Source organism: Ascaphus truei, unplaced genomic scaffold, assembly GCF_040206685.1.
Source record: "Ascaphus truei isolate aAscTru1 unplaced genomic scaffold, aAscTru1.hap1 HAP1_SCAFFOLD_2927, whole genome shotgun sequence".
Taxonomy (NCBI): Eukaryota; Metazoa; Chordata; class Amphibia; order Anura; family Ascaphidae; genus Ascaphus; species Ascaphus truei.
The window spans coordinates 7,333-28,950 of record NW_027455888.1 but is presented as its reverse complement, the minus strand read 5'-3'; the positions used below and the strand labels follow the sequence as shown (position 1 = coordinate 28,950).

The following is a 21,618-nucleotide window of genomic DNA, read 5'->3' as shown; positions in this document are numbered from 1 at the left end:
ATGGGGGGAGGAGAGAGAGAGAGAATGGGGGAGGAGAGAGAGAATGGGGGGTTTCACAGAATTGGAGAAGACACAGAGAATTGGGGAGAGAGACAGAATGGAGGGGAGAGAGAGAGACAGAGAATGGGGGAGAGAGAGAGACAGAGAATGGGGGGAGAGAGAGAGAGACAGACAGAGAATGGGGGGGGAGAGAGAGAGAGACAGACAGAGAATGGGGGGAGAGAGAGAGAGAGAGACAGAGAATGGGGGGAGGAGAGAGACAGAGAATGGGGGGGAGAGAGAGAATGGGGGAGAGGAGAGGGAGGGAGAGAATGGGGGAGAGGAGAGGGAGGGAGAGAATGGGGGAGAGGGAGAGAAAGCGAGAGAATGGGGGGGAGACACAGAGAATGGGGGAAGACACAGAGAATGGAGGGGAGAGATAGACAGACAGAGAATGGGAGGGGAGAGAGAGACAGAGAATGGGGGGGGGGGAAAGGCACAGAGAATGGGGTAGAGAGAGAGACACAGAGAATGGGGGGGAGAGAGACAGAAAATGGGGGGGAGAGTGAGAGGGAGAGAGGGAGGGGAGAGGGGGAGGAGAGAGAAAGGAGAGGGGGGGGAGAGCGAGAGAATGTGGGGGGAAGAGAGAGAGGGGAAGAGAGAGGAGAAGAGAGAGAGAGGGGAGGAGAGGGGTGAGAGAGGGGAGGAGAGAGAATGGGGGGAGAGAGAGAGAATGGGGGGAGAGAGAGAGAATGAGGGGAGGGAGAGAGAATGGGGGGAGAGAGAGAGAGAATGAGGGGGGGAAAGGCACAGAGAATGGGGTAGAGAGAGAGACACAGAGAATGGGGGGGAGAGAGAGAGACAGAAAATGGAGGAGAGACACAGAATGAGAGGGAGAGAGGGAGGGGAGAGGAGAGGAGAGAGAAAGGAGAGGGGGGAGAGAGGGGTGAGAGAGAGGGGAGGAGAGAGAATGGGGGGAGAGAGAGAGAATGAGGGGAGGGAGAGAGAATGGGGGGAGAGAGAGCGAATGAGGGGCGGGAGAGAGAGAGAGAGAATGGGGGTAGAGAGAGAGTGGGGGGAGGGGGGCGAGAGACAGGGAAGTGTGGAATGAGAATGTAGGGGTGGGGAGAACGAGAATAGAGGAATATGGGGGGAGGGAGAGAGAAAGGGGTGTGTGTGAGAGAAGGGGGGACAGAGCGGGGTAGAGACAAAGGAGAAAGGGCGCAGTTGGTGATATCATTTGTTTTATAAAATTTTTTTATAATGTGTCCCGGTTTTTACTTTTGTAAATCTGGTCACCCTATCCTTCTACTACTGGAGTAAGCCCTGGTAAGGGCAGGCGCCAGTAGTGACCATGGGTTTTTCCCCCTCACCAAGCCCCGCCTCTGTGATAGAGGCAGGCCCCTGGCTCTGTGCAGGCCTAGACAGAGAGGAGGTCCTGCTGACATCATAGGGGGCGGGGCTGTGTCTATTTAGTGGGCTGTCCTGTGGGTGTGTGGGAGAGAGGTCTGAGTGCAGCTCGGGAAGAATACTATTTAATAAGAATAGATATGACACGGCCTTCTCCTGCCGGCTCCTCTTAGTTTTATTTCCCCTTCTATTATCCATATTCTGTATGTCCGGCTACAGGAAGGGTCAGAAGACAGGGAGGACAGAGGCAGGAGAAACCCACCTGGCTCCGGCCTTGCTTGTCCCTACTAATACAAACATACAACCCTTCACTCAATAACATAGCCCTAATCCCATGTGACAAGGAGGGGTAGGACAGGCACTGCTATCCTTCCTCTGCCATATAGGATGGGATCCCCCCCCCCCCCCCATGCTGTGACTCCTGTATGGGATGATACACTGGGCGAGATGCTGCAGGAGAGGAGGAAGCAATCAGAGGTCTCTCCCCCTCCCCCTGGGTATCACTGCAGCTTTCTGCCTGTCTGGGAGTCACAGCTCGCAACTATCGTCTGTGCAAGTCTGTATAGTAAAGATGGAGAGATGACCACGTGTCTGGATAATAGTTATTTTGCCCATTACTGCACTGTATGTGTTTGGTGGGGTGGGGGGAGCTGTATTGATGTAAATGTAGGCCATGTTTTTGTTTTTTTAAATACAGGATTGGTACAGCAGGCCAGCGGGGACCCACGGGGACAACCCAAGGACCCCCAGACTCCCACAGGGACCACCTGAGGACCCACGAAGGACACCTGCGGGGAAGAACTGGTGGCCCCACAGCTGTGGGGGCCCCAGCCACCCGAGGGCCCCCCAGACACCCGTGGGAACCACCCGAGGGCCCCTAGACACCTGTGGGAACCACCCGAGGGCCCCTAGACACCTGTGGGAACCACCTGAAAGCTCCCAGACAACCGCGTGGATGCCATTGGTGCCCACGGACACCCGCGGGGACCACCTGGAGGCCCACGGAGCCTAGCGGGGACAACCCGAAGTCCCCCAGACACCGGTGGGCACCCCCCAGAGTGAACTGTGGAACCTGCGGACACCCATCTGGACCACCGGGGACCCCTGCTGGACTGCGGTATTAATCCTGTGTGTAAAAAAAATAATGGTTTTATGAATATTGTAATGGTTTATTAGGGACCTAGGAGTGGATAGTGAGGCTGTTATGTGTATTTTTGTTTATTGTGGGTAGTGGGGGTGGGTGAATGGGGTATTGGCCCCAAGGAAGTGTGTTTAGGCCTACCGGGTGGGGGGGTAGCGGGAGGGATTAACCCCTTCATTACCTTAGCGGTATTATCTGCTAAGGTAAAGAAGAGGTTAAGTCATCCCGCAACCCCCTGGCAAGGCCTAAATACCCACCCAGGGCCAAATACCACCTTCACCCACCCCCGCTACCCGCAATAAGCCTGGCACGGGTATATAACCCCTTCATTGCCTTGGCGGCAATGAAGTTGCCTGTAAATGCATTTTTTATGCATGGGATTCATGCCGGGGGTCTCTGGTGCTGATATTAATGGATATCAGCTCTGGGACACATGCATTTTATTTTCATCGCAGCTTCACCCCACCTTCTTGCCAACTTTTGTGGTGGGACAATTTGGAGAAGAAACAGCAATTTTAAAGTGGCGATCAGCCGCAATAAGCTGATCAGGGCTTATAGAATTGAGCGTGTTTGAAAAACTGGCGATCAGTGCCGAAAAGTGGCTTATCACCGCGCGTCTGCCGATTTGTAATTTTTATTTATTTATTTCTTTTTTGGCAAAAAAACCTGTAATTTTTGCTCTTATCGCCAGCTTCTCTGGGCTTACTGAATCGCTGTAGGCTTTTTTGGCGATAAGCTGGTGATAAGTGTCTTATCGCTGCTTACTGCATGAGGGCAAAATTGAAGCGTTTCATTCCGTTAGGAACTTTATCAAAGTAAAGATAAAGTTCCTAACGGAATGAAACGCGTCAGAGAAGGTGAATCTCTGTGATGTCCAGCACCAAGATTTGAATAAATATTGATTTTAATTCATCTATGGCTGAGTTCCTTCGTTTGCAGTGACCGCCGAAGTTTTCTTCAATTTTGCTGATTCTACCCTCACGGCTGGGGCGCGCTAAGGATCCCCTGCACTACGGAGCAGACGCCACGATACCCCCTCCCCTTGCAGTCACGGGGTTAGCCGGCATTCGTGATGCGTCCTGTGTAATCTTCCCGGACTCACCAGGCTGGCGACGGCGATGACGTCATTCGGAGGCGCCGCACACGTGGAGTAATGCCGGGAGTTCAACGGAGCAAGCAGTGAAGACACCAGGCGGGTTAAGGGCAGCAGGCATCGGTTGGCTTATACGTGAGTACAGGAGAGGAGTTTCTAAACAAAGCTTCTCATCCTGTCTCCTTACGAACCCCTGCACACGCCCCCCCCCCCCCTAAGGTTTATAAGTCTGCATAATTGTTGCTTCAATTATATATTCAACGCTTCATATATTGATTGCAGTGGATCACTTTCTTCTTTTTTCCACCAAGTTTCAAAGTATACCAAGGTGCAGCATTTGACCCATATCTACATATACACTTTTTAGAGCACCGAACATCATGGGTTTACTCCCCTTATTCTATATACTGCATAAGGGCCTTAGGGAGTATTTGTTCCTATAAAGCAGGGGTGGGGAACGTCCGGCCCCGCGAAAATCATTTGGTCCGGCCCCCGGGAAGCAAGCCTGCAAGAATGGTTTAAACAAAAAAAACTCCCCCTCTCCTGATTGGCTGCCCGTGCTGTCACTCTGCCAAGATTTGTTTTTTGGCCCACCTATTCATACATGGAGCAAGTGTAGGGTGCAAGCCGGGCCTCCCCTTCCCTCAGCACTGCCCCCCACCCTTCTCTCCTCCAGTAATGCCGGGCCTCCCCTTCCCTCAGCACTGCCCCCCTCCCTTCTCTCCTCCAGTAATGCCGGGCCTCCCCTTCCCTCAGCACTGCCCCCCTCCCTTCTCTCCTCCAGTATTGCCGGGCCTCCTCTTCCCTCAGCACCGCCCCCCTCCCTTCTCTCCTCCAGTAATGCCGGGCCTCCCCTTCCCTCAGCACTGCCCCCCTCCCTTATCTCCTCCAGTAATGCCGGGCCTCCCCTTCCCTCAGCACCGCCCCCCTCCCTTCTCTCCTCCAGTAATGCCGGCCTCCCCTTCCCTCAGCACTGCACCTCTCCCTTCTCTCCTCCAGTAATGCCGGGCCTCCCCTTCCCTCACGACTGCCCCCCTCCCTTCTCTCCTCCAGTAATGCCGGGCCTCCCCTTCCTCAGCACTGCCCCCCTCCCTTCTCTCCCCCAGTAATGCCGGGCCTCCCCTTCCCTCAGCACTGCCCCCCTCCCTTCTCTCCTCCAGTAATGCCGGGCCCTCCCCTTCCCTCAGCACTGCCCCCTCCCTTCTCTCCTCCAGTAATGCCGGGCCTCCCCTTCCCTCGGCACTGCCCCCCTCCCTTCTCTCCTCCAGTAATGCTGGGCCCTCCACTTCCCTCAGCACTGCCCCCCTCCCTTCTCTCCTCCAGTAATGCCGGGCCTCCCCTTCCCTCAGCACTGCCCCCCTCCCTTCTCTCCTCCAGTAATGCCGGGCCTCCCCTTCCCTCAGCACTGCCCCCCTCCCTTCTCTCCTCCAGTAATGCCGGGCCTCCCCTTCCCTCAGCACTGCCCCCCTCCCTTCTCTCCTCCAGTAATGCCGGGCTCCTTAGGCTCCGCCCCTGTGTCCCTCCCTTTAGGCTCCGCCCCTGCCAGTCTCATCTGCACTGGCTACCTATGCAGCTCCAGCAGCCCATCCACGGGCCCCAGGTAACCCACATGCCCCCTTATAGCCCCTCCCAGACACCTTACCCACCCCAAGGGGGGAAAGGCCTTATTTTTGAGTGTGTTTGCAGAGGTGGGCTTATTGTGTGTGTGTCACTGTGTGTCACTGTGTGTGTGTCACTGCGTGTGTGTGTGTGTGTCACTGTCTGTGTGTGTGTGTCTCACTGTCTCTGTGTGTCTCACTGTCTCTGTGTGTGTGTGTGTGTGTGTCACTGTCACTGTGTGTGTTACTGTGTGTGTGTGTCACTATCTGTGTGTGGCAGCAGCCGCCTGAGGTGATGAAGGACCTGAGTATCACCAGAGCGGCTCAGGTAAGCAGCGCTCCGGGGGGGACAGGGTATAAGAGGAGTGGGGCTTGGGGGATGGGGGGGAGGGGGTATAAGAGGCTTGGGGGATAGAAGAACGAGTCTGCGGAGGGAGAAACACCTCACTACCGTCTCTCCTCCTCCCCACACCGGGCAGCAGCTGCGGAGGAGAGCACCTGCTCCGCAGTGCCGCAGTGTAAGAGGAGAGGGAGCTATGCAGGGCCCTGACAGGGGAAGGGCAGGAGGGCCATGGGACACCACAAGGCCTGATGCCTAATCCCAGCATCATTGGTCTCCTTGACTTCAATACATGTTGTATGATTAACTTTTGCAGACACCACCCCCCCCAATGATCTGTGCCCCATAAAATGACTCAGTGTGAGCTAAGCTGTCAGACCGTCCCTCATGCATCTCAAATTGCCACTTCTTGCAGCTGATTGTCATTCTTGTTTAGAGAGTGTCTGAAAGTGAGTGAGAGAGTGTGTATGAGTGAGAGGGTCTGAGAGTGTGTGATTTCCCACCCCCCCTGCTCCGATTTGTGTGTGTGAGAGAATACAGACACCAACCCACAATCAGTCATACAGTAGTCACCCACCACCCAAGTGTCAGTCAGTCACCCAAGTGTCAATCAGTCAGTCACCCAAGTGTCAGTCAGTCAGTCAGTCACACAAGTGTCAGTCAGTCACCCAAGTGTCAGTCAGTCACCCAAGTGTCAGTCAATCAGTCACACAAGTGTCAGTCAGTCAGTCAGTCAGTCAGTCACACAAGTGTCAGTCAGTCAGTCACCCAAGTGTCAGTCAGTCAGTCAGTCACACAAGTGTCAGTCAGTCACCCAAGTGGCAGTCAGTCACCCAAGTGTCAGTCAGTCAGTCACACAAGTGTCAGTCAGTCAGTCAGTCACCCAAGTGTCAGTCAGTCAGTCACACAAGTGTCAGTCAGTCACACAAGTGCCAGTCAATCAGTCACCCAAGTGTCAGTCAGTCAGTCACACAAGTGTCAGTCAGTCAGTCACACAAGTGTCAGTCAGTCAGTCACTCGTGTCAGTCAGTCAGTCACCCAAGTGTCAGTCAGTCAGTCACCCAAGTGTCAGTCAGTCTGTCAGTCAGTCACACAAGTGCCAGTCAGTCACACAAGTGTCAGTCAGTCAGTCAGTCACACAAGTGTCAGTCAGTCAGTCATCCAAACCTGGAAAACCAGTTGCGAGTTGCAACATCATCAATACCAGCTAACATCACACGCCTCACCAAAGAGAAGCAGTTCCAGTTAATTGAATGTTTGACCAAATATAGCAGGCTAATTTTTAAGTTGATCATTTTGTATGGCCCGCGAATGATGTTATAAATATCCAAATGGCCCTTGGCTGAAAAAAGGTTCCCCACCCCTGCTATAAAGTACACCAAGTTTGGCATAGGATTTGGATGTCAGGGTATCAATGTGCAACCCAAATGTTAAATGGGAGTTGAACTATATGCCCAGATATTTCAAACCAGTAACAGGGGCTAGGATGGTATTAGAGTTGGTTTTTATCTGAAGCTCTGTCATTGGAAGCGTTAGCAATTTAGCTCTGGTCCCAAATACCATTGTTACAGTCTTGTCCGTGTTTAAAATCAGTTTGTTTTAGGAAATCCAGTTTCAAGTCTCAAAAAATCAGATTGAAGTATGTGTTCAAGGTCAGAGAGGCGAGGGCTGCGTGCATATAGGATAAGATCTAAGGCCTCTCACAATAACCCGTTAGGAATATTAATTCCTCATCTATCCGACATAAGTATAAAATATAGTCTACCAAGACCCCTAATACAGAGTTACCCACCTTATACGGGATCAGCTGCCAGACGAGTACAGTAAATGTATCTTATTTCTTTTGCCACTGGAGGGCAGCGTGGAGTTACACGGAGTGGCGCCCGTAAGGACGACGTGCCAGTTAGGCGGAAGGAGAAGCGCACACACTTTTATGTGAAACGGATATATTTGGGGAGGGATTTAGTAGTCTGAGTAAGAAAATTAACCATTTAAATATGCACAGATTTAATCCCACTTTTGGAAATTAGGGATGTTGCCTAAAAGTTTGAGAATGCATAGAGTGCCACCCATGGGCTTTAATGAAGCAGCATTTGTGGGCTAAAGGGAACAGCATTCTGTATAAAGGTATTTTGGACTCGATATAAATAATTGATGCCAAAAACTAATATTACACTGGCGACACACTTTATTCGAGCTCGGCTAGTCCCACGAATTCGGGTATACCCGGGTGTATTGAGGTTTGTGACTGTTTTCTGCCCGAGTGCATTGAGGTATTTTCTAGGCAGGGATTGAAGCATTTTATTCCCGCTGGCTGCAATACTGCACAGTATATATATATATATATACTGCATTACAATTCATGAATTTATGCCATCTGGTAGACACGCGAAGCATTGCAGCCTATTAAATCCTAATCATTATCATTTAACAGATCAGCCGCCCGTCAGCCAGGCATGAACCCAGGCTGGGAAGGCAAACGCAACGGGGCTTGTCAGAGGTGAGGAGCGGCGTATTCCAGGTATCTGCCAGGTACATACTGGGTATTTCCTCGAATAAAGTGTGTCGGTGCAGTAAGTAAATTGAGAATGGAAAAATCTTCAACACAAACGTACAGAATGTGATATTCTGAGAGATCTGACAGATGTTATCAAATCCCACAATGAATATATAAAAAATGTCTGTATAGAACGAGTCAAACAAGAATATGCCAATAAAACGTTTAATTGGGAGATACAGGGGCCACAATTCAGGTCATTTAGCTGAAAGAAGAGAAGCCGGTCAGCCAGTAGAGCAGGTCAGCCGGTCAGCCAGAAGAGCAGGTCAGCCGTTCAGCCAGTAGAGCAGGTCAGCCGGTAGAGCAGGTCAGCCGGTCAGCTCTGAGATCAGCATTACTTATATCCCCTAAACGTTGTCCCCTGCATGTAATGCTCCAACACAGCCTACACTGCATATACTGTACCTGAGATACTTAACCCTTTCTTTTCGCTCGACTCTAATCTGAATGATTTGCTAATTGGTTTGTAATTAGAGAGATATTTGTAGCAGAATCCCATGTATGTTCTTTTTACCTTTTTAGATACCGTTTTGTGTAATAAAAGATATGAGATCAGAGGGGCTTCCTGTTTGCACTCGTGTTTTGGCAGAAGTGTATATGTGACCCTATAAATCTCCCTCACACCCGGGCTTGGCAGCGTGACACTAGTGCAGCGTCCTGGGGAAGAATCACTGAGCTGTTAGCAATAGATACAACGGACAGAAAAGACACTACACATAGGTTTGATTAAAGAGAGTATTTTATTTAAATAATTAATCTCTTTGCTGGGAGGGGCCTGCAGCACATTGCGGAGCGATATAGTAACACGCAGAGCAATGCACTGCAGGCCCCTCCGGCAGCGAAGGGGTGAAGACCAATGCAGGGTGTATAAAGATCTCACTGATAATTCATGCACAAAGGGCAGTTTGTTGCTGTGATCCAGAGGAAGGCGAAACATAACCCCTGCTGTGCAATGGGGGAAAAAAATTCCTTCCTGACCCCATTAAATGGCGATCGGATGGTCCCTGGATCACTGCGCAGTGAGATCAGATGGAGCAGCACAGATCAGCGTTGTTATACACAGGGGCACACTCAGTATATAGAGATGCGGGTGATGGGGCCCTTGTGCCCCTGTGTATAACTCACCTGCTCCCCCATCCCCCTGCATATCTATCCCATTCGCCCCTTTTCCTCCCGCATACCTCGCAGGGCCGGCCGTCCATTAGGCGGTCGCCTAGCGCGCAGAGGTCCTAGGGGCGCATTAATAATCATTATTATTTTTTCCTCTTATTATTTCTAATTTATTTATCTTTTTTTTTAAATTATTCTTTTTTTTATCCAGTATTTTGGCGCCCTTTTATTTTTATTTTGTGTCGCGCTGGGGTGCGGTCGCACCCCCTGCAGCCCCGATAGCTACGCCACTGTTTATTTTATTATTTTATTTATCTTATTATTTTTTATACAACTGGGGCACAAATTTTAAGTTTCGCCTCGGGCGCATGAAACCCGTGCTCCGGCCCTGCTCCTTGTTCTCTCTCTCCCTCTCACGCCCAATATCCCTATCTCCCTCTACTACCTGCCCCTCCCGCAGCCTTCCTGATCTTATCTGCCTCTCCTGCGGTCAAACCAACTTCTCAGGGCCCCTAGAAAACCCCTGTATCTACGCCCTGGCTCCTCTGCTACCTGCTCCTGGCTTCTTCTCCGCCTAAAAAAGGTGAAGCAGCAGATCTGTCCGCACCTCTCGTATTCTCCTACCTGCTCCCGGGGTCTTCTCCGCCTAAAAAAGGTGAAGCAGCAGATCCGGCCACACCTGTCGTATGCTCCATGGTCACGTCTGCGTCATCGGCCGCCTTGTAGCCCACCTCATTGTTCCACTTGACGCCCGCTTTGTCGTATGCCTCGTCGTCCGCCTCGTAGCCCGCCTCGTCGTCTGGTGGCACAAAGGGCACCACCTTCGTGCGTGTCCTGATCTGCAGGAGACATGACGTGTTTGTAACCAGGGACAGTGATACTCTGTATCGCAAGAGCTCCTGTGCCACTTATACCCCATCCCCAATACCACGTTATACCGCCCTCCACAGGGCAAATACCCGTTATACCCACCTCCCCAGGCCCAGTACCCAGTTATACAACCCTCCCAAGGCCCAGTACCCGTTATACCCACCTCACCAGGCCCAGTAGCCATTATATACCCCTCCCCAGAAGGTCATGTTTCTATTTATCAAAAATACATTGAGTTACCTCTGGTTTTCAGGCATGTCCTGGGGGAGTTATCACAGAGACACAGAAACGTCGCTGAGTTTGGTGAGTAACTCCCTTAACCTCTCAGCAGTTGAATTCCCCATTAGGCGCTTAGCACGTTAAAAACAAGCGTTGCTATTTCTCTGCATGAAGTTGCAGGTAATTGGAAGAGTTACACAGTGACGGCTATTTCATCACTCACCTTCTTCCCCCGAAACGGTCTTTTCTGTCTTATTTCCGGCTTCACATCGGATATCCATATCCATTCTTGGCCTCTGATCTGTATGCAGGACAATGCTTTAAGACAGGGTTGCACAACCTTTTCCCCCTGCTCCCCCCTCCACCTTCCCCACCTTGTCTCCGACGTTCTGATGTAACGACGTCATGTGATATCACGTTGCTATGGCAATGCTATATCATGTGACGCCACGTTGCTGTCGCCAGAAGCCGCCGGAGACAAGGAAAGGGAACTTACAGAGGCCTTGCGCGCGATCTCCGGCATTTAATTTAAATGCTGTGGGGAAGAGCGAGGGGCCTCTGTAAGCGCCGAGCCCCTCCTCCCAAGAAAATGTCGTGCCCCTCGATTTGCGCACCCCTGCTTTAAGAGATATTCTGGGACCCTCCAACTCCTCCATCGGACCCTTCCTCATATTGACTGACCTTGCAGTGCTCTGCACTGACTTGCACTGACCTGCTATGGTGCCTCTCAAAATACCATGCTAACTCATTCTGAACATACATGTGTCCTTTCTACATGTTACTCAGCTTGTATGGGCCACAGACAGCTTTCCCGGGGTCCAGGACTAGTTTCCACCGGAGACACTCACCCATGGGTCGGCGACTTTGCGAGAACCCACCCCCCCCCCCAACCTGTTTTCTCTTGCACTGCCATAGACAACAACATTTCGGCCTGCTGGTCTTTCTCAGGTAAAGTGGCTAAACCCACTAAATCCAGCAAAGAAAGGCCAGCAGCCGAAACATTGTAGTCTGTGGCACAATAAATTATCTTTTTTTATTCAAATCCGTGTGCCCTTTCCCATCAATCATATTGTATCCATTGGACGAAATGCCGGTCTTCCCTGAGACTAAGGGGCACCGGTAAAAGTATCACTACTTATTGTTTTTTTTTGGGTTTGCAGCAAATCCCCATCATTTTTGCGTTCTCTTGCTCTGCCCCAATCTGACACACCACCTTGCTCTCTCACCCCCCTCTTAGACTCCCCCGTCACCCTTTCCTTCCTCAAAGGTTGTCCTTTAATCAGATCTTACCCAAATTGTCTCCATCTCCCTTGGAAATGTTCTGTCTTTAAGCTGTGCGGCTCCTCTTGATCCGAACTTTCTTAGCTTTAGGTTTCGGCTCCGAGGGTCTAAAAAATAAGCGACTCCGAAAAGATGTGAAATATGCGCACGGGTCCTAATGGGGCACTGAGGGGGAGACTTAAATACTAGTAAATATAATCTACTGTGCTAACAAATATAATCTATTAACTAACAAATATAACTTATTAAACTAAGAAATATAATTTATTAAACTAACAAATATAACTTATTAAACTAAGAAATATAACTTATTCAACTAAGAAATATAATTTATTAAACTTAGAAATATAATCTATTAAACTAAATAAATATCTATTCAACTAAATAAATATCTATTCAACTAAATAAATATAATCTATTTAAAAACAATACAATAAAAAGCTGGAGAAAAGATACGTCAACCAAGCCACAGATGTGATGCCAATGAGCGTTGAACTCCTTGCAGATCCACCGTCAGCTGGTTGTGGCAGAAAGTGGTGACATACAGTAGAACAGAGTGGTTGAGCTGTAACCACGGCAGTCAGGTCAGAAATCAACACAATATTTTTTGAAATTTAGAATGAGAATGTTCAGTATGTCACATTCTGGGCTCAGACTCTGAGCCCTGTCACATGTTAGCAGCTTGTGATAATAGAAGGTATCCATATACTGGGATGTGATAAGCTACATGAAGGTCATTTTATACTGGGTCCCATAACCTGCTTTATATGAAGTATCATTTTACACTAATTAGTAGAGATGTTACATTTTGAAAAATAGCACTTCTGGCGGCATTGTTCATTTTCTCTACAAATGATAAATGAAAAAGTTGGATAAAACGTTATATGTGTGTGTGAGCGCGCAATATATATAGAGGTATCAGTACCGTGTTAGCCGAGCTTCAATAATCAAAAAATAAATACAGAGGCGGCACATTTTATTTGAGTGCGGCTAGCTCCGCAAGCCTTGGGATGCCCCGGCATGCTAGCCGCACTCCCTCGGCGATGACGCGCGGTCACGCGTCATCGGGAGCCTGCGCCCCCTGTACGCGCGTCCAGGGCTCCCCGAGGGAGCCCTGGTGTCCCGCGATGTGGGGGACGGCGGCAGGGGGTTCCGGGAGACCCGGCGGACCCGGCGAGCGGAGGGAGAAAGCCCCGATCGGAGGGCGCTCCTCCGTGGCTTCGGCGCGCGCCAGGCACATCCCGGCGCGCGCCTGGTTACTGCTGCGGCCGAGACCGGGCAAATGCTCAAATAAACTCGGCCGCAGCAGTAGATGATACCGTTCTGTGGCTAACGAAATGCTTTTATTTGTGCGAGCTTTCGAGATACACTGATCTCTTCTTCCGGCGATGTTACAATGAATGAAGCAAGCAAAAGGTATACTTAAAAACAGTGTCTCTTGGAATGTTATCTGTGCTGGTCCTTCCCCCGGTGTGGATGTGTTTTATGCCTAGAGGTGTCAAAAGGTTCCTGAAAGCAAGTGATGAAAGAGTGTGTATGTGTATCAGTGTGAATGAAAATGAATGGAGAGCCCACAGTATATACAGTGCTTTACAAAAGGTGTGTGTGGAGTGGGAGTGGATATAAATGGTGTGGGTGGGTGTGGAAATGTGAGAGTTTGTAGCACAACTAAAAGTGTGTGTGGATACTTTGTGGTCCTTTTTTGTGTATAGGGATGGAAAAACAGTATTTGTATGTGTAAAAGACAGCTGTGTGTGCATACATATAGCACAGTATGTTAAATTACGCCGCGGGGTCATGTGACGTCACCCTCGTCAAATGCCGCTGCAGGTCACGTGACGCCGCATCAAGGTAGGGGGGGGGGGCACGAGCACCAGCAGAGGGAAGGCAGGGGGGCGAGCTGCAAAAGTTTATGCTCCCCTGGTATAACCAATAAATAATATAGCTGATATAGCAATTTGGTTGTGGCTAGAGAGAGATTATAATGGCAGTGAGAATTAGTGGTCAGAATTAATAACAGTGCAATTACTAAAAAGTAGCTGTAATAAAATAATAATAAACACTATGCCTAAACACAATAAAAGTCCAGAAACCTAGCTCTAATAGCTATGTTATAACTCAATCATAAAAGGATCCAATTCGGGCGTCCTCTGGAGCCCTGGCAGCTCTCTTCAGGGAAACAACCACCTCCTCGATAGATACCTAAACAAAAAAAAGAAGAGAAAGCGCCCGCTCCATGTGTAAATTCGGTTTAACAATTTCATTTCCTGGACAAGATAAAAATAGCAAACTCACAAACATCCGTTTGGTAAAAGCATTGTGTGAGACAGGCTCGTGCTCCGTGGTAATCCGGTGGTCAATCCGCAGCTCCAGACTTTGGACGATGACCGGGAAACTCGATAGGCTGCGCCCCTCGCAGTGTGGTCCTCCAGCAATCTGTGGTATGTTGTGGTTCCACTGTAAATCCGGCGTCTCGTCTTGGTCGCGTACCAACTTCCCTTCCGGCGTCAGGACGTATAGTGTGGCAATAGCAACGAGAAGAAAGTACTGAGGTGGGGTTGGATCCCCCTCGGTTATTTCTTGTTTTATTAATAAATAATTTACTATATTTTAATCTCTGGTGCGCATTGTGTGCATTTTTCTTCTTGTCTGCACAGTGCTTCAGATGCTGCATCTGAAAAAATGCCGGTGGATCGGGATGTGAGGTAGGGAAGTGACGTCCGCGCCGGAACGTTATTGCCACGCCTCCAAATATTTATTGCCACGCCCCCAATCGCACCCGCTGCATACCCTGCAAAGCCATAAAAAAGCTCAGGCTTCAGCAAGTGTATTGCAGCGTGTGTGCCTTCCCTCCGTCTGAAATACTATAGACGCAGCCTTATCGACGCTTACTAAATAGGCCCGTGTCTCTCTCTCTCTCTCTCTCTCTCTCTGTGTCTCTGTCTCTCTCTGTGTGTCTCTGTCTCTCTCTGTGTGTCTCTGTCTCTCTCTGTGTCTCTGTCTCTCTGTGTCTCTGTCTCTCTCTGTGTGTCTCTGTTTCTCTCTGTGTGTCTCTGTTTCTCTCTGTGTGTCTCTGTTTCTCTCTGTGTGTCTCTGTTTCTCTCTGTGTGTCTCTGTGTGTGTCTCTGTATCTCTGTCTCTCTCTGTGTCTCTGTGTGTGTCTCTGTGTCTCTCAAATCAAATCAGCTTGATTGGCATGTCAAAAGAACATTTCAGTATTGCCAAAGCGTGAGTAATAGGGGGTGTGGGACAATGATTACACGAATACTAGGGGGTACGGTATAATGGTTATACAGTATATTACTTTTGTCTCTCTCTCTCTCTCTGTGTCTGTCTCTCTCTCTCTGTGTCTCTCTCTCCCCATGTCCCTCTCTCTGTTTCTCTCTCATTCTCTGTCTCTCTCTCTCTGTGTCTCTCTCTCATTCTCTGTCTCTCTCTCTCATTCTCTGTCTCTCTCTCATTCTCTGTCTCTCTCTCATTCTCTGTCTCTCTCTCATTCTCTGTCTCTCTCTCATTCTCTGTCTCTCTCTCATTCTCTGTCTCTCTCTCTCATCCCTGTATGATAGGTATGTTCCAACTCTACTTTTTGCTCTTCTTTTCCGTTTGAGAGGAGGGAGTCCCTCACCTCTTCAGCCACACACCAGGAACGCTGGATTGCTTTCAGACGCTCGGAGAGGCGGATACAGTTGTGGATTGCACGATTTCTCGCCCCCTCCCTGCCTTTCACGCCCCCTCCCTGCCTTTCACGCCCCCTCCCTGCCTTTCATGCCCCCCTCCCTGCCTTTCACGCCCCCACCCACTTCCCTGCCTTTCACGCCCCCATCCCCTCCCTGCCTTTCACGCCCCCACCCCCCTCCCCGCCTTTCACGCCCCCCCTCCCTGCCTTTCACGCCCCCCCCTCCCTGCCTTTCACGCCCCCCCCTCCCTGCCTTTCACGCCCCCCCTCCCTGCCTTTCACGCACCCACCCCTCCCTGCCCCCTCTTTCACGCCCCCTCCCTGCCTTTCAAGCCCCCTCCCTGCCTTTCACGCCCCCACCCCCCCTCCCTGCCTTCCACGCCCCCAACCCCTTCCCTGCCTTTCACGCCCCACCTCCCTGCCTTTCACGCCCCCCCCCCCTGCCTTTCACGCCCCCCCTCCCTGCCTTTCACGCTCCCCCTCCCTGCCTTTCACGCCCCCCTCCCTGCCTTTCACGCCCCCAACCCTCTCCCTGCCTTTCACGCCCCCAACGCCATCCCTGCCTTTCATGCCCCCAACCCCCTCCCTGCCTTTCACGCCCCACCCCCCTCCCTGCCTTTCCACCCCCCTCCCTGCCTTTCACGCCCCCAACCCCCTCCCTGCCTTTCACGCCCCCAACCCCCTCCCTGCCTTTCACGCCCCCCCTCCCTGTCTTTCACGCCCCCAACCCCCTCCCTGCCTTTCACGCCCCCCCCTCCCTGCCTTACACCCCCCCTCCCTGCCTTTCACCCCCCCTCCCTGCCTTTCACGCCCCCCCCCTCCCTGCCTTTCACGCCCCCCCTCCCTGCCTTTCACGCCCCCAACGCCATCCCTGCCTTTCATGCCCCCATCCCCCTCTCTGCCTTTCACGCCCCCCCTCCCTGCCTTTCACGCCCCCAACCCCCTCCCTGCCTTTCACGCCCCCAACCCCCTCCCTGCCTTTCACGCCCCCAGCCCCCACCCTGCCTTTCATGCCCCCACCTCCCTGCCTTTCACGCCCCTCCCTCCCTTTCACGCCCCCCATCCCTGCCTTTCACGCCTCCCTCCCTGCCTTTCACACCCCCCTCCCTGCCTTTTACACTCCCCTCCCTGCCTTTTACGCCTCCCTCCCTGCCTTTCATGCCCCCACCTCCCTGCCTTTCACGCCCCCCCTCCCTGCCTTTCACGCCCTCCTTCCTGCCTTTCACGCCCCCAACCCCCTCCCTGCCTTTCACGCCCCCCAACCCCCTCCCTGCCTTTCACGCCCCCCCCTCCCTGCCTTTCACGCCCCCCCTCCCTGCCTTTCACGCCCCCCTCCCTGCCTTTCACGCCCCCCCTCCCCGCTTTTCACGCCCCCCTCCCCGCCTTTCACGCCCCCCCTCCCCGCCTTTCACGCCCCCTCCCTGCCTTTCACGCCCCCACCCACCTATCTGCCTTTCACGTCCTCTCCCTGCCTTTCACGCCCCCCTCCCTTCCTTTCACGCCCCCTCCCTGCCATTCACGCCCCCTCCCTGCCTTTCACGCCCCCTCCCTGCCTTTCATGCCCCCACCCACCTATCTGCCTTTCACGTCCTCTCCCTGCCTTTCACACCCCCCCTCCCTGCCTTTCACGCCCCCCTCCCTGCCTTTCACGCCCCCACCCCCCTCCCTGTCTTTCCACCCCCTCCCTGCCTTTAACGCCCCCCTCCCTGCCTTTCACGCCCCCCTCCCTGCCTTTCTCGCCCCCCCTCCCTGCCTTTCACGCCCCCCTCCCTGCCTTTCACGCCCCCCTCCCTGCCTTTCACGCCCCCTCCCTGCCTTTCACGCCCCCCTCCCTGCCTTTCACGCCGCCTCCCTGCCTTTCACGCTCCCACCCTGCCTTTCACGCCCCCACCCTGCTTTTCTCGCCCCTCTCCTGGCCTTTCACACCCCCCTCCCTGCCTTTTACGCCCCCCTCCCTGCCTTTCACGCCCCCCTCCCTGCCTTTCACGCCCCCCTCATTGCCTTTCACGCCCCCCTCCCTGCCTTTCACGCCCCCCTCCCTGCCTTTCACGCCCCCACCCACCTATCTGCCTTTCACGTCCTGTCCCTGCCTTTCACGCCCCCTCCCTGCCATTCACGCCCCCTCCCTGCCTTTCACGCCCCCTCTCTGCCTTTCACGCCCCCGTCCCCTCCCTGCCTCTCACGCCCCCCGTCCCCTCCCTGCCTTTCACGCCCCCACCCACCTCCCTGCCTTTCACGCCCCCCTCCCTGCCTTTCACGCCCCCCTCCCTGCCTTTCACGCCCCCCTCCCTGCCTTTCACGCCCCCTCCCTGCCTTTCACGCCCCCTCTCTGCCTTTCACGCCCCCGTCCCCTCCCTGCCTCACACGCCCCCCGTCCCCTCCCTGCCTTTCACGCCCCCTCCCTGCCTTTCACGCCACCTCCCTGCCTTTCACGCCCCCTCCCTGCCTTTCACGCCCCACCCTGCCTTTCACGCCCCCTACCTGTCTTTCACGCCCCCTCCCTGCCTTTCACGCCCCCTCCCTGCCTTTCACGCCCCCACCCTGCCTTTCACGCCCCCACCCCTGCCTTTCTCGCCCCCCTCCCTGCCTTTCACGCCCCCTCTCTGCCATTCACGCCCCCCCTCCCTGCCTTTCACGCCCCCTCCCTGCCTTTCACACCCCCACCCACCTATCTGCCTTTCACGCCCCCTCCCTGCCTTTCACGCCCCCACCCTGCCTTTCACACCCCCCTCCCTGCCTTTCACGCCCCCCTCCCTGCCTTTCACGCCCCTCTCCCTGCCTTTCACGCCCCCCTCCCTGCCTTTCACGCCGCCTCCCTGCCTTTCACGCTCCCACCCTGCCTTTCACGCCCCCACCCTGCTTTTTTCTCCCCTCTCCTGGCCTTTCACACCCCCCTCCCTGCCTTTTACGCCCCCCTCCCTGCCTTTCACGCCCCCCTCCCTGCCTTTCACGCCCCCCTCATTGCCTTTAACACCCCCCTCCCTGCCTTTCACGCCCCCTCCCTGCCTTTCACGCCCCCCTCCCTGCCTTTCACGCCCCCCTCCCTGCCTTTCACGCCCCCTCCCTGCCTTTCACGCCCTCTCCCTGCCTTTCACGCCCCCCTCCCTGCATTTCACGCCCCCACCCCCCTCCCTGCCTTTCACGCCCCCCTCCCTGCCTTTCACGCCCCCCTCCCTGCCTTTCCCGCCCCCTCCCTGCCTTTCACGCCCCCTCCCTGCCTTTCACGCCCCCGTCCCCTCCCTGCCTTTCACGCCCCCATCCCCTCCCTACCTTTCACGCCCCCACCCCCCTCGCCGCCTTTCACGCCCCCCTCCCTGCCTTTCACGCCCCCCCCCTCCCTGCCTTTCACGCCCCCCCCCCCTCCCTGCCTTTCACCCCCCCTCCCTGCCTTTCACCCCCCCTCCCTACCTTTCACGCCCCCCCCTCCCTGCCTTTCACGCCCCCCCTCCCTGCATTTCACACCCCCAACGCCATCCCTGCCTTTCATGCCCCCATCCCCCTCTCTGCCTTTCACGCCCCCCCCCTCCCTGCCTTTCACGCCCCCCCTCCCTGCCTTTCACGCCCCCAACCCCCTCCCTGCCTTTCACGCCCCAACCCCCTCCCTGCCTTTCACGCCCCCAACCCCCACCCTGCCTTTCATGCCCCCACCTCCCTGTTTTTCACGCCCCTCCCTCCCTTTCACGCCCCCCATCCCTGCCTTTCACGCCTCCCTCCCTGCCTTTCACACCCCCCTCCCTGCCTTTTACACTCCCCTCCCTGCCTTTTACGCCTCCCTCCCTGCCTTTCATGCCCCCACCTCCCTGCCTTTCACGCCCCCCTCCCTGCCTTTCACGCCCCCCTCCCTGCCTTTCACGCCCCTCCTCGCTGCCTTTCACACCCCCCTGCCTTTCACACCCCTTGCCTTTCACGCCCCCTCCCTGCCTTTCACGCCCCCCTGCCTTTCACTCCCCCTCCCTGCCTTTCACTCCCCCTCCCTGTCTTTCACGCCCCCTCCCTTTCACGCCCCCGTCCCCTCCCTGCCTCTCGCCCCCCGTCCCCTCCCTGCCTTTCACGCCCCATCCCTGCCTTTCACGCCCCCACCATGCCTTTCACGCCCCCTCCCTTCCTTTCACGCCCCCTCCCTGCCTTTCACGCCCCCTCCCTGCCTTTCACGCCCCCCCTGCCTTTCACGCCCCATCCCTGCCTTTCACGCCCCCACCCTGCCTTTCACGCCCCCTCCCTGCCTTTCACGCCCCCACCCTGCCTTTCACGCCCCATCCCTGCCTTTCACACCCCCTCCCTGCCTTTCACGCCCCCACCCTGCCTTTCACGCCCCCACCCTGCCTTTCTTGCCCCCCTCCCTGCCTTTCACGCCCACCTCCCTGCCTTTCACGCCCCCACCTCCCTGCCTTTCACGCCCCCACCTCCCTGCCTTTCACGCCCCCCCTCCCTGCCTTTCACGCCCCCCCTCCCTGCCTTTCATGCCCCCCTCCCTGCCTTTCACGCCCCCCCTGCCTTTCACCCCCCCCTGCCTTTCACTCCCCCCCTGCCTTTCACGCCCCCCTGCCTTTCACGCCCCCCTTGCTTTTCACGCCCCCCCTGCCTTTCACCCCCCCTGCCTCACGCCCCCCTGCCTTTCACGACCCCTGCCTTTCACGCCCCCTCCCTGCCTTTCATGTCCCCCCTGCTTTTCACGCCCCCTCCCTGCTTTTCATGCCCCCTCCCTGCCTTTCACGCCCCCTCTCTGCCTTTCACGCCCCCGTCCCCTCCCTGCCTCTCACGCCCCCCGTCCCCTCCCTGCCTTTCACGCCCCCTCCCTGCCTTTCACGCCCCCTCCCTGCCTTTCACGCCCCCTCCCTGCCTTTCACGCCCCACCCTGCCTTTCACACCCCCTACCTGTCTTTCACGCCCCCTCCCTGCCTTTCACGCCCCCTCCCTGCCTTTCACGCCCCCTCCCTGCCATTCACACCCCCACCCTGCCTTTCTCGCCCCCTCCCTGCCTTTCACGCTCCCCTCCCTGCCTTTTACGCCCCCCTCCCTGCCTTTCACGCCCCCCTCCCTGCCTTTCCACCCCCCTCCCTGCCTTTCCACCCCCCTCCCTGCCTTTCATGCCCCCCTCCCTGCCTTTCACGCCCCCACCCACCTCCCTGCCTTTCACGCCCCCGTCCCCTCCTTGCCTTTCACGCCCCCACCCCCCTCCCCGCTTTTCACGCCCCCCCTCCCTGCCTTTCACGCCCCCCCCCCTCCCTGCCTTTCACGCACCCCCTCCCAGCCTTTCACGCCCCCACCCCCTCCCTGTCTTTCACGCCCCCTCCCTGCCTTTCACGCCCCCACCCCCCTCTCTGCCTTTCATGCCCCCCCTCCCCTCCTTCCACGCCCCCAACCCCCTCCCTGCCTTTCACGCCCCACCTCCCTGCCTTTCACGCCCCACCTCCCTGCCTTTCACGCCCCCCCTCCCTGCCTTTCACGCCCCCCCTCCCTGCCTTTCACGCCCCCCCTCCCTGCCTTTCACGCCCCCTACCCTCTCCCTGCCTTTCACGCCCCCAACGCCATCCCTGCCTTTCATGCCCCCAACCCCCTCCCTGCCTTTCACGCCCCACCCCCCTCCCTGCCTTTCCACCCCCCTCCCTGCCTTTCACGCCCCCAACCCCCTCCCTGCCTTTCATGCCCCCAACCCCCTCCCTGCCTTTCACGCCCCCCCTCCCTGCCTTTCACGCCCCCCCTCCCTGCCTTTCACGCCCCTCCCTACCTGCCTTTCACGCCCCCCCTCCCTGCCTTTCACGCCCCTCCCTCCCTGGCTTTCACGCCCCCCTCCCCGCTTTTCACGCCCCCCTCCCCGCCTTTCACGCCCCCCCTCCCCGCCTTTCACGCCCCCTCCCTGCCTTTCACGCCCCCCCTCCCCGCCTTTCACTCCCCCCCTCGCTGCCTTTCACACCCCCTCCCTGCCTTTCACGCCCCCACCCTGCCTTTCACTCCCCCCCTCGCTGCCTTTCACACCCCCTCCCTGCCTTTCACACCCCCTCTCTGCCTTTCACGCCCCCACCATGCCTTTCACGCCCCCCTCCCTGCCTTTCACGCCCCCCCTCCCCGCCTTTCACTCCCCCCCTCGCTGCCTTTCACACCCCCTCTCTGCCTTTCACGCCCCCACCATGCCTTTCACGCCCCCCTCCCTGCCTTTTACGCCCCCCTCCCTGCCTTTCACGCCCCCTTCCCTGCCTTTCACGCCCCCACCCCCTCCCTGTCTTTCCACCCCCCTCCCTGCCTTTAACGCCCCCCTCCCTGCCTTTCACGCCCCCCTCCCTGCCTTTCACGCCCCCCTCCCTGCCTTTCACGCCCCCTCCCTGCCTTTCACGCCCCCCTCTCTG

The 21,618-nt window shown here is 55.5% G+C and overlaps 2 long non-coding RNA genes across 2 annotated transcripts; one reads left to right on the top strand and one right to left on the bottom strand.

The window, feature by feature from the left end:
• The first annotated feature begins 1,819 nt into the window (after positions 1 to 1,819).
• LOC142483063 (uncharacterized) lies at positions 1,820 to 14,304 on the top strand. Its single transcript, XR_012797208.1, has 3 exons — positions 1,820 to 3,758; positions 13,966 to 14,150; positions 14,256 to 14,304. It is a non-coding gene; the product is annotated as an uncharacterized LOC142483063 (long non-coding RNA).
• On the bottom strand, positions 10,542 to 14,283 carry LOC142483064 (uncharacterized). The gene is made up of 3 exons (XR_012797209.1): positions 13,894 to 14,283; positions 11,608 to 13,800; positions 10,542 to 10,618 (listed from the first exon to the last, which is right to left on the bottom strand). It is a non-coding gene; the product is annotated as an uncharacterized LOC142483064 (long non-coding RNA).
• Positions 14,305 to 21,618: the final 7,314 nt, after the last annotated feature.